The sequence below is a fragment of the Sapajus apella genome, unplaced genomic scaffold (assembly GCF_009761245.1).
Source record: "Sapajus apella isolate SASKATOON/1434 unplaced genomic scaffold, GSC_monkey_1.0 scaffold4, whole genome shotgun sequence".
NCBI lineage: Eukaryota > Metazoa > Chordata > Mammalia > Primates > Cebidae > Sapajus > Sapajus apella.
In genome coordinates, this window is record NW_022436944.1 from 57375459 (window position 1) to 57388963 (window position 13505).

Sequence of the window (13505 nt, forward strand, 5' to 3'; positions counted from 1 at the left end):
AGTGGTTATGTGCAGTATAGATTAAGGAAGTTGATAAGCACAGTGGTAATTTCTGCTTGAGGCAATTTCACAAACAAAAAAGAGAAATGAAATGACTACTGGCTGGGAAAAGAAACTTTGGGATCCCCACAATTTCCTCTTTCCTCAAAATATCAAACTCCTCAGGTTACCTGTCCTAAGCACTCCATGCATTGTCTGATGTGGTTTTCAATTTATGTACAGGAAATATTATTTGAGACAGTTATAAATGAGGGAGAGTGAAGGCACTTAAAGCAAGGGAAGGCCTCTCTACTTCACTGAAACTGATAAAATGTTGACACAAGTAGAACTGTGATAAGTTAACATATGTATAATGTTACACCTGGAGCACCTACTAAAAAATCTGCTCAAACAGATGCTCTCAAACACTATAAATAAATCAAAATGAAATTCTAATTTCATTTGGAAGTGCCCAAATTATAGAGCTGGAGAACAGATCAGTGGCTGCCAGAGTTTTGGGGTGGTGAGGGAGGGGAGTGGGTGTGACTACAAAGAGGCAGAGCTTTAAGATGTTGTAGTACAGCCAGGCGCGGTGGCTCAAGCCTGTAATCCCAGCACTTTGGGAGGCTGAGGCGGGTGGATCACGAGGTCAAGAGATCGAGACCATCCTGGTCAACATGGTGAAACCCCGTCTCTACTAAAAATACAAAACATTAGCTAGGCATGGTGGCACGTGCCTGTAATCCCAGCTACTCAGGAGGCTGCGGCAGGAGAATTGCCTGAACCCAGGAGGCGGAGGTTGCAGTGAGCCGAGATCAAGCCATTGCACTCCAGCCTGGGTAACAAGAGTGAAACTCCGTCTCAAAAAAAAAAAAAAAAAAAAAAAAAGAGGTTGTAGCACAGTAGCTCTGTATCTTGATTTTGGTGGTGGTTACACAAATCTACACATGCGATAAAATGACATAGAACTTTACACACGTTATACCAATGTCAAGTTGCTGCTTTTGATATTGCACTATAGTTACGTAAGATGTATTCACTAAGCGAAATTGTGCTGAGAGTCTGGGAACTTCCCTGTACTATTTGTGTAACTTCCCTGTACTATTTGTGCAAATCTGTAATTATTTCAAGATAAAAATTCAATTTTTAATTTAATGCAATTCATATAGTTTAATACTGTATTAACATTAAATTTATTAAGTAAATATGTAAGTAAATTTTTTTTGAGATGGGGTCTCACTCTGGTGCCCCGGCTGGAGTGCATTGGCATGATCACAGCTCACTGAAACTGAAACCTCTGCTTCCTGAGCTCAAGTAATCCCCCTAGTTCAGCAACCTGAGTAGCTGGGATTAGAGGTGCACACCACCACATCAGGCTACTTTTTTTTTTTGTAGAGACAGAGTTTCACTATGTCTCCCAGGCTGGTCTCAAACTCTTGGGCTCAGGTGATCCACCTGCCTCAGCCTCCCAAAGTGCTGCTGGAATTATAGGCATGAACCACTGTGCCCAGTTAGAAGTAAACTTATTAATATTGATACTGAAGTTTGCTAATATTTAATACTAATATTTTATATTAATAATAGAAATGTAATTTAATTATTTTAATTAAATATATAAATAAAGTAGAAACAAAAGCCCCTGGGTGCTTATGCAATGACCAAAGCTTAATTTTCCATCTTGATTTTTAAGAAGAATATTTTTCATTATAAAAGTGAAGATAAAGCTAAGCTAGGCATGGCTATGTTCTCAAGAAACTTAAAACCCAATGGAATAATTGAGGTACAAACACAGAAGATCTGAAGAACTCAAGAGTTAGACAACAGAGCTCTCCTAACAGATGTACTGGCTGTTGCCAAAGGCAGTATGTCCTACAAGTCCTTCAGACCTATGGGAGATCCTGAAAAGATGACCTTGAGGGGCTTTGAAAGGTGGTAGAAGTGAAAGGGTAGACACCAAGAGGGAAGGAGATTCAAGCAGTAAGGAAATAATTTAAGCAGAAGGGGAAAGTGAGAGGCATATTTAGGGGCAGGGGATAGACTGGTAGGACAGGACCCTTCAGGTTCAGTAGCAATGACTGGGGGCCCTGAAACTCAGGCTGCAGAAGGGAGCATGGATTGTGTCCGGTTAGAAAGGAATTGTCAAAACCGGAGTATGGAGAAAATTAGTTTAGTGGTTATATGCAGGATAGATTAGAGAAGTTGATAAGCACAGCGGTAGTTTCTGCTACAGGCAACTACTCAAGCGAAAATGAGAAATGAAGTGACTGCTGGATAGGAGGGAGAATCTGGAGTCTCCAGAATTTCCTCCTTCCTCAGATCAAATGGCCCATTCCAGTGTCCCTTGTCCTAAACATTCATGCATTAGTTCAACTTGCAATAACCCATCCCTGAGGTCATCAGGGTGGGCCCAGGCCAAGGACATATGAGGTAGGTCTCATGTGGCTCTGGTCCAACAAGGTTCTTCTGGTTGCTTATCCGTAAGTGAAAATGAATGTGTTTTAAAAACATCAACCTTCAGCTGCTTCAGGTGTCACCTCTTTCTAAAACAGGGCTATCCAACAGAAATATAATCTGAGCCACATATATAATTGAAAATTTTCTAGCAGCCACATTAAAAAAGTATTAAGAAGCAAGCAAAATTAATTTCAATAACATATTTTATTTAATTCAAAGATCTAAAATATATAAAATATATCTAAAATATCATTTACATAAAAACGACATCTCTAAAATATTATTTCAACACGTAATATACATAAAAACTATCAATGGCCGGGTGCGGTGGCTCACGCCTATCATCCCAGCACTTTGGAAGGCCGAGGCGGGTGGATCAAGAGGTCAAGAGATCGAGACCATCCTGGTCAACACGGTGAACCCCGTCTCTACTAAAAATACAAAAATTAGCTGGGCTTGGTGGTGCAGCCTGTAATCCCAGCTACTCGGGAGGCTGAGGCAGGAGAATTGCTTGAACCCAGGAGGCGTAGGTTGCGGTGAGCCATCGCGTCATTGCACTCCAGCCTGGGTAACAAGAGCGAAACTCCATCTCAAAAAAACAAAAAACAAAAAACTATCAATGAGACTTTACATTGTTTTCACATTGAGTCTTAAAAAGGCATTGCGTATTTTACAGTTCTAGCACATCTCAAGTTGGACTAGCCACAATTCAAGTGCCAATCACTACATGTGGCTAGTGGCTGCTATGCACTGGATTGTGCGTCTATGGAACACTGCTACTCACAGTGGGGTCCCTGGACCAGCAATATTGACACGACTTATTAGAAATGAAGACTGTCAGGCCTTACTCCAAACCTAATTCATCACATTCTGTGCTTTGATAGGAGCCCCCAAGTGACTGACATAAAAAGGTTGAGAAGCGTTGCCCCACGCATTTGGGGAGAGAGACCTAGGATAACATAGTGTCTTTGGCTACCCAGCATCGACATTCCGTCTCCTCATTAAGATTCCATGCCATGATTTCCCTCAGTCCCAGCTCCAGACACAGACCAAAACCTGAGCCTCAGCACTATGATTGGTTCAGATATGTCATGTGACTTGACCGGAATCAGTGAGACACAATGACTCCTTCGGTAGTTCCCACTGTGATTGAATGTAAAAGGCTATAAATTCTGGAGCCACTTTGGAGCGTGCTGGGAGGAGAGCCATCATGCTCCAAAGTGGCTCCAGAATTTATATTTGTGTATGAAGATTTATGTTGGAAGCCCGTAAACAGGAGAAAACTAGATACAGATGACATCATGTGAGCCCCTGCTTCAAGCCTCATTGCTGGAATTTTCAGATATGTGGGCCCGCAAATTCTCTGTTTAAACTAGTTTGGGTTGTGTGCTAGATATGATCTGTCTTCTCCTCCATATCTCCCCTTGTTCTCCACCAGGCTCTGTGCCCCAAGATACTGACTTTCAAGGATTACATCAACAGGTTTCCCTTGCCCACTGGTTTCCTGCTGGGCTTGGCCAGTGGGAGGCACCAGTAGGGAGATCAGAGAGCAGGAAGAGAATGAAGTCAGGGTATTTATTCCCTTGGCTCTCTTCTTGTGGGATTGCTGAGGGCTGATGAGACCTCTCTACAAAAGGCTACAGATACTTTCAGGCAGTCTTCTCCCTCTCCTACCTTCTCTGCTTCTAGTTGGCCTTAGTCCTCTTGTTCTGGCAGGCGTAGGAGTGATGATGGCTCCTGGAGGTTGTTGGCCCTAGAGTACTGCACTATTCCATTTGGTTTCGCTGCCTATGCCTTTGCATGGCTCTTTGCACGAGGCTCTGTGACCCAATATACTGACAGGCTCCCCTTGCTCACAGGCTTCCTCTTGGTCTTGGCCAATGGTAGGCATCAGTGGGAGATCAGAAAGTAGGAAGAGAATACTTCCTTTATTAAACTGTCCTCAAATTGTCCATTTTGAGTTAGGACCTGACTAGCATAGTAATTGGTATCAGGAGTAGCCTGAAGCCAAGCCCAGCTGAGTCCAACATACGTCAGCCAAATACCAACTGATCTGTAGACACTGGAACAAGAAGTAAATGCTTAATTTTATGTGCCACTGATATTTTGTGGTTGCCCACACAGCAACTTTGTGGCAATAACTAACCAACGCCCTCTGTATGATCATGTGATTAAGTTATGGGCAATGGAATGTAAGAGGAAGTGATATGTTCAACTCTTAGTTTGTAACCTCAACAGAAAGGTGTGTGCCCTCTATTTTCAAAACCTACCCATCTCATGCTATAGAAATGTGGGTGTGGTGGTGGGAGCTGGAAACTGCATGTTGAGGATGGCACAGATCAGATGGGTAGAGCCTGGGTCCCTGACACTACAGAGTTGAAGTATCAGTCAGGGCTGCTTACATTCAGACTTTTATGTCAGAGCAAAATAGATTTCTTTTGTTTCCTTTTCTTTTTTTTTTTTTTGAGACAGAGTTCCACTCTGTCAGTCAGGCTGGTGTGCAGTGGTGCAATGTCAACTCACTGCAACCTCCGCATCCCAGGTTCATGCGATTCCCCTGCCTCAGCCTCCCCAAGTAGCTGGGATTACAGGCACATACCACCATGCCCGGCTAATTTTTGCATTTTTAGTAGAGACGGGGTTTCACCATGTTGGCCAGGCTGGTCTCGAACTCCTGAGCTCAAACAATCCACCCACCTCGGCCTTCCAAAGTGCTGGGATTACAGGCATGAACCATCACAGCCAGCCAGAGTGAAATGGATTTCTATCTGGCCATTGTTACAGCAGGAATGCTGGCATCCTAATGTACTTTGGGTTTTCTGCCACTAGCAACCGAGACAAATGGGTTTGCTGCAAGCCCCTCACAGTGCTCCTGCAGAGTCTGCTTCCTGTTCTGCTGTGGGTCCTGCCCACTTTGCTGTTGAACACTGGGCCCATCCGTAATCTGCCCTGAGTCACTACTGCTCCTGTCACAAGGGCCCTCTTTCCTGCTCTACTTCGAACTGTGTGGGTGTATCCAGCTTCACTGAAGGGCTGGCTGTAACTGGACAATTCATACGTCTGCTCTATAATTTAAAGCATAAAAATCATTAGAATAGGTATGCACATTTACTCATCCTACAACTCAGAGGTGTGAAGATAATGTAGCTTCCTTGTTTTCTATAACTGAATCTTTTGAATGAACCCCTGCCCTGCTGGGTGAGAAGGGGAAATTTAGCTTGCCAATTAACAATATATCAGATTTTTTTTGGTGTCTTTGTGGGTAACTTGATCACTCTTAGGCAAATGCTGTTTATTAGGTCTCCTTCCCTTCTCCCTTCATCTTGCCAAGATGCTGTCTGGGAGTTTGGGAAAGAGAAGGCTCATGTGACCTTGTGGTAGAAAGAAAGGGTTGCCTTGGGTCTCTGTGAGCAGGTCCTTGTACTGTCCTCTGGCTCTGCCTTGGAGTGCCTGACCTGATCTGATTCCTGAGTTGCTATGTCACCTGCTGAGATGCAGCGGGCCTCTTCTGGCCTTAGGAATGTGATGCCAGTATCCAGCACTGAAGTCTATAGTTCCGACCAATTTCTTTCAGCCACAAAGTCTCACCTCTGTAGGCTTTTATTCCAACTCTCTGTACAGGCCTCTACAACACCTTCCCTTGTCTTCATGGGTCACAGGGAAGCTCTGTTTCTATGTAGGAATTGAAGGGGTTAAGTTACAGGCAAGGCATTCTGTAGGACAGTTAACGTAATTCTATGTAAGGGGTCAATGTGGAACTGTATTACACTCATGCCCAACTAGACACTGCAGAGCTAACTGAATTAGTGTTTACCTAACAGAGACCAGGTTACCCATCATAGGAGGATAATGTCTTCACTGCCTGCTGGATGGGGTCCACTGCCATTCACCAGGAAAATAGTGCCAGTTCTGGGGCCCAGGCCCCTTTGAACATTGGAAGATGATCTCCTCTTCAGGTAGATTGCTCACAGCTGTGAACATGGAGAATCATTCATAAATATTTGTGCATTACATTTGATTGAGACTAAAGGTTTCATTCCCATTTCCTGATGTCTTAACATTCTAATTCAATTCTTACACAGGCAGAGCCCTCTCTAATTTTGGTAGACCCTGAACTCTAATTCACTTATTCAGGTTGGGTACTAAAGGCAAACAAAGCTTCACAATCCACTGGGAATCAAATAGAAAGCTTCTATTTCCTTTACCAGATTTTGCAATAAGAAATTAGGCAGTGCCATGGGCAAGCAATGATGCAGCAGTGGCATGGTGTGAATGACATTATGCAGATGTCTGTTTTTCCTGTTTTTCCTGAATAAGCAGACCTGAGTCAAACCAATCAGCATTGTTGCCCAATCTCTGTCTTTGTAATGCTTTATTCTATTTCCATCAACCTATAATTACTGCCTGTCCCTTATTTAACACTTACAATAAACCAGGCACTGTGCTAAGCATTTCCAGGAATTTCTGGAGCAAGTTTCTTAACCTTTCTGAGTTTTCTCATCTGTAAAACTGGCATAAAACCTTACAAGGCTATTTTACTGATTAAATGAGGTATTTATATCCCTTAGTGTGTTGCCTAGCACACTGTGAGCACTTAAATCTAACGGCTGGTCAGGGCTTTTCATCTGAATTCATGTTATGAAGTAGGCATTACATTACATGCTGTCTGAATTTATTCAGATCCTGAGTTCAGAGAGTGGGAGACACCAAGTTACCTAAAAATATGAATATTCAGTTCCTGGGTTTAGATAGTGATGGTTACCTGTAGTTTTGAATGTTTTATAAATTACAGCTGCCCCTCAGAGATACTCCTGCCCAAGGCTGAGAGTTGACTAGCATATTTTTTTGTAGATTTTCCTAAAAAGGGGAGAAAATCAGCTCTTCATAAGTTTTTAGACTGTCATTGTGCTGACAGGACTTAAGCTGGGCAAAAAACGAAACCCCCAGAAAAATGCTTTACTTCTCTTCTAATCATAGGGTATTTCCACTCCTCACAGGGGACATACAACCTAATTTGAAATACACAATAGTCACAAAAAGAGAAGACTATGGGTACATGACACCACAGCCTAAGTACCCAGAAATGGTCTGAGAGAGGTGATAACATACACAACTGCCCTCAGGGCTGGAATAATCTCAGAAAAAGCAGGTGGAGCAGGGAGGGTGGGTAATCAGTTGAACCCAGCAGGGCAGGTAAGACCTGGACAGGTGGAGCCAAAGAAAAGTGGCATTCCTGGAAGGAAGGATGGGCTGAGTACAGGGACTGAGGGAGGCACAAGAGACCAGGTAGGAATGGAGTGTGTTGGAGTCTCCTCAGAGTAGAACGGGAAGGGTTGGTTTGGGGGTGACATGAACACTGGTACTACCCGAAATATGAAATCGAATTTAAATTTGGAAACAAACTTGGAAAGAGCACGTGAACACTGATGAGTAATTGAGCATGTGTGTACCCCTCACCCAGGTTTAGAATCAGAACGTGGCCTGTATCTTTTAAGTCCTCCATCTGCCCCATCTGGGCTGCAGCCTTCTCCTTCCCACTAGGGCCCTAACGACCCCTAACTTGAATTGTTTTCCTCATCTCCTTGCTCTTCTTAAGCATCGAATACAGAAGTTTACTCAATTGTACTCTCTTTGATCTTTTTGTGAATGCAATCATACCCTATGAATTCTTCCGTTACTTTGTTTCTATCAACATTGCTTTTGTGTGTGTGCTGGGGGTGGGGGTTATTCTGTTTTGTTTTTCCCGCACAGTCTCACTCTGTCGCCCAGGCTAGAGGGCTGCGGTGTGATCTCAGCTCACGGCAACCTCTGCCTCTTGGGTTCAAGCCAATTTCCTGCCTCAGCCTCCCTAGTATTTGGGATTACAGGTGCCTGCCACCTTGCCTGGCTACTTGTTGTATTTTTAGTAGAGACGGGGTTTCACCATGTTGGCCAGGCTCGTCTCAAACTCCTGACCTCAGGTGATCCGCCAGCATCAGCCTCCTAAAGTGCTGGGATTATAGTTGTGAGCCACTGTGCCCCACCTGTTTTGGGATTCATCTATTTTACATAGCTGTAGGTAATTTCTGCTGCTGTATAATGTCCATGGTATGAATACTTTTACAGTCTATTGGGATGGTTTCCTTTACTTAGCCATTACAAAACTTGCTGATGTAGGTGTTCTAGTATGTATTATTTGGACTACATGTACAAAAGTTTATTTTCGGTGTATACTTAACAGTGGAATTGCTGGGCTGCAGGGAGGCACAGGTTCTACTTTGCTAGGTAATACCAAACTGTTTTCCAGGGACATTGCATCAATTTACATTCCAACTAGCTGCGGATGAGAGTTTCTGTTTTCCTCATCTTGGCCAACATTTAGTATTCTCTGGCTTTTCAGTTTTTATTGGTGAGGGGTCATGTGATATCTCGTTTTAGTTTTTTTTTAAAGGAAAAAAGAAAAAAAAGAATTAAAAAATAAAAAGAATGAAGGAGAGGAAGAAAGAGGAAAAGGAAGAGGGAGAGAGAACGGGAGTATTGCTTTATTGCCCAGGCTAGAATGCAGTCTAAAAATGGGTATTGAAAACCTCTTTTATGCCAATAATTGTGCTTAATAATGGAGACAGGAAAAAATGAGGGAAGAAAATAACAAACAAGCAGCCAACCAATATTTCATTTAAACCTGTAAGTAGGTGTGATGTGGTACTGATAAGAGTGTATATTCTGTATATATTTTAAAGTGGAGAGTTATATAAATGTTTATTAAGTTTACTTGTTCCGGATCTGAGTTCAAGTCCTCAATATTCTTGTTAATTTTCTGTCTCGTTGATCTGTCTAATATTGATGTTGAAGTCTCCCACTATTATTGTGTGGGAGTCTAAGTCTCTTTATAAGTCTTATGTATCTGGGGGTTCCTGTATTGGGTGCGTATATATTTAGGATCGTTAGCTATTCTTGTTGCATTGATCCTTTTACCATTACGTAATGTCCTTTGCTGCTTTTGATCTTTGTTGCTTTAAAGTCTATAAAATAGAGGCGAGAATTGCAACTCCTGCTTTTTATTTATTTATTTATTTTTGCACTTGATTTGGTTAGTAAATCTTTCTCCATCCCTTTGTTTTGAGTCTTTGTGTATCCTTGCACGTGAGATGGGTCTGGATGCAGCATACCAATGGGTTTTGGCTGTGTCTTTTGATTGGGGGATTTAGTTGATTTAAATTTAGGATTAATAATAATATATGTGAGTTTAATACTGCCATTTGATGTTTTAGTTTTAGTTTGCAGTTTCCTGATTAATGTAGCTTAAGTTTTTGTTTATGGGCTCCCAAAATACTTTTGTGAAATCAATCTTGGTGAATTGTTTCCAGCAATTTAAGTCACGTTGTGTTATTTGGTACTTCTCCTTATAAAAAACTCAAGCAATACACAGAAAGCAAATGTGTATCGCACCTCCATGCATCTTCTGGAACTTATTGTATATATTTACATACAGTTAGAAATTGAATTTATTTTACAAGTTGTTTATTTACCTTAATATAGATCACCCTATTTCAGTAGGTAGAGATCTACTTCATTCATTCATTCTTTCTTTCTTTGTTTTTGAGACAGTTCTCACTGTGTTGTCCAGGCTATACTGCAGTGGCATAATCATGGCTCACTGCAGCCATGACCTCCCAGGCTCAAGTGATCCTCTCACCTCAGCCTCCCAAGTAGCTAGGACCACAGATGCACACTACCATGCCCAGCTAACATTGGTATTTTTTGTAGAGACAGGGTTTTGCCATGTTGCCCAGGCTGGTCTTTAACTCCTAGGCTCAAGCAATCTGCTTGCCTCGACCTCCCAAAGTGCTAGGATTACAGGCATGAGCCACTGCGCCCTGCCTACTTCATTCTTTCTAACTGTTGTGTAATGTTTCACAGTATGGATGAACCATAATTTTAGCAGTCCACACTCTCTCAATTAATTTTTTTGAACAAGTAACATGGACCTATACCATCCAAAATGTAAAAAAGGGTATATCCCTCCCACTCCTTTTCCTCAACAAGTCATTACTCTTGGCCTGGAGGTAGCCAAAACGAGCATTTGTGGTAGAAATTGGCCAGATGCTCACCAATGCCATCTGTTTCTTCTTCCTGAGCACACAGAAGCCATTTCTCAGTTTCCTAGAGTTAGGTTGAAGTCAGATGACTTGGTCTGACCAACACAACATGGGAAGAGGGAACAGACACAGCTGAGTCTTGGCCTATTTCGTGGTATTCTGTCTCTCAGAACTGACTGGCTGGCTGAAGGCAGAGGATCCAGCAAAGACTCCAAGAAGGCCCCAGAAGATGGTGGTGCTACAAAATGGAGAGAGCCAAAACGTCTCATTCTCCTCTTGAAGGAAAGGGACCAGAGACCTCTGCACTGGACTTATGTGTATAAGAAAAAAGCTTTTGGGGGGCCGGGCACGGTGGCTCAAGCCTGTAATCCCAGCACTTTGGGAGGCCGAGGCGGGTGGATCACGAGGTCAAGAGATCGAGACCATCCTGGTCAACATGGTGAAACCCCGTCTCTACTAAAAATACAAAAAATTATCTGGGCACGGTGGCGCGTGCCTGTAATCCCAGCTACTCAGGAGGCTGAGGCAGGAGAATTGCCTGAACCCAGGAGGCGGAGGTTGCGGTGAGCCGAGATCGCGCCATTGCACTCCAGCCTGGGTAACAAGAGCGAAACTCCGTCTCAAAAAAAAAAAAAAAAAAAAGAAAAAAGCTTTTGGGTTAAGTCATCCAGATTTTTAGGTTGTTACTTCAGCTGGCATCAATTACACTAACACAGAAAGTGTCTTATGTGTCCTGAGATGTTCCACGTAATATACACAAGCAATTACCAGTCCTCTATCAAAGAACACATAGGCTGTTTCTAAATTTTCACTATTACAATAATGCCACAATAAACATCCTCATGAATTGGGTGTTCAGACATATTAAACCTTTAAGAGTGTTTGAAATGCTGCAGGCACTTAGGAACCTGCTCCACCCCAGTCAGGTATTTCCCGTCTTTTGCTTAATTCAGCTTGAGCTCATCTAGTTGGCATGGTGCCAGCTGGGAGAACCTGAAGCTCCTTTCTGGCTCAGGATCCAGCTTCATGCTGAGACTGTACCTCTTGCATGGACAGAATTTTTTTCCTACAATAACATTTTACATATGCATTCCTTGCAGGCCTTGAGTGCCCGTCACTTTAGACCTTCATTTCCTGGGATTGCCAAGCTGTCAGTTTCTCACCAGGCTCCAGACTCCTAGCTCAATCATGTCTCCTCTACTCTCACACTCCATCTATTTAATCAACACTGCGCCTGAATGCATGCCTCTGCAGGGTACTAGTCCAGGCACAAAGTGAAAAGCACACCTAAGGGGGTTTGGTTGTTGTCACCCTCCCATCATGTGAAGTGTGACATGTGATAAGAGTTAGATGGGAGGAAATAAATTCTAGCAGTCTATAATCGGTCCTGGTACTGACATGAAATTGCTGAGAAAATCAGCTCAGGTCAGAGATACAAGGTTGTGCTTTTCTTTATATTCAGGTTTCTCACATAGAGTACACATTAATTTTTAGACTTCAAAAATAGTTTTTAATCAAAGGAGCCTATAAAACTTGAATTGTTACAACTATAATTCCCCACTTCAAGGCCTCACTAGTTTTGAAATCAGTCTTTTTTTCCTCTATTCTGCAGGCACTAAAAGCAAAGTCCTATGCAAGTAAGTTGCTTAAGGGTAACAAACTAAGGAGGAGAAACATGAATATACTTTTGTTCCACATTTCTCATTTCAGACAGTGAGTCTCAACTTTCGGGTTTATGTACAGTAGCAGATGCTGTCTATCCTGGGCTCATATCCTTTGGGCCTATTCTGGAGTTTGCTTTTGGAGAGTTCTCATACAAGAGGAAGACTGCCTGTGTCTACATGAGTGCATTCTCCGACCTTAGGAGCGCGCTTTTCCAAGCACTGAGCTGGGTCGAGGTGCCGGAGTGTTAACACCTAAAGAGGAAGGGAGAGGGTGGGAGAATAGCTCAGCTTCCTTGCTTCTTAGTGAGACAATTCTCAAGTGTGTTCCATAGTTTCCCAGATGACTCACAGCAGGACTAAGCCTGGTTGCCCATACAGTGACCCCTCATTAACGCACCCTTAATGACTGTCCTTCCTTTCCCATCTGTCTTCTCCACTCCTTCAAAAGTGAAGTCACCTCTTGGAGTCACCTTCTTTTTTTTTGATACAGTCTCACTCTGTTGCCCAACTGGAGTGCAGTGGCCCAGTCTCAGCTCACTGCAACCTCTGCCTCCCATGTTCAAGCGATTCTCCTGCCTCAGCCTCCTGAGTAGCTGGGATTACAGGCACCTGCCACCAAGCCCGGCTCATTTTTTTTTTTTTTTTTGTATTTTTAGTAGACACAGGGTTTTACCATGTTGGCCAGGCTGGTCTTGAACTCCTGACTGTGATCTGCCCGCCTCGGCCTCCCAAAGTGCTGGGATTACAGGCGTGAGCCACCGCACCTTGCCCTCTTAGAGTCACCTAAACAAACTATTCGTACCCAATTCCTGGTCTCAGAGCCTGATGGTGGGGAAACCCAAACTAAGAAACAGGCTCTTTTGAAAATGCAAGGGAAAACAAGGTCCTTTAGGAAAATATGCCATACTTCCAAGAAACCTACCTAGGATTTGGTGAAATTCTGATAAAAGGGTCATAGTTCCAGAATCATCCTACCCTACCTTCCCTCTTCCCCCATTCCCTGAACACTACTGAGAGAGCTATATACAAGAAACAGCATCATAATATAATAGGAATAAAAGTATTAAAAGCTTCAAGAGTGCCCCAAATCCCCACTGTACCCTGTTTAAAGTATCACTGACCCTTGAACAATGAGAACGTTAGGGTTACTAATCACCTACACAGTCAAAAATCCGTATATAACTTTGGTTCTCCCAAAACTTAATTACTAATAGTCTATGGTTGATTGGAAGTCTTACTGATAACATAAAGTAGATTAACACATATTTTGTAGTTATATGTAGTATATACTGTACTTCTACAATAAAGCTACAGAAAATAAAATTTAAAA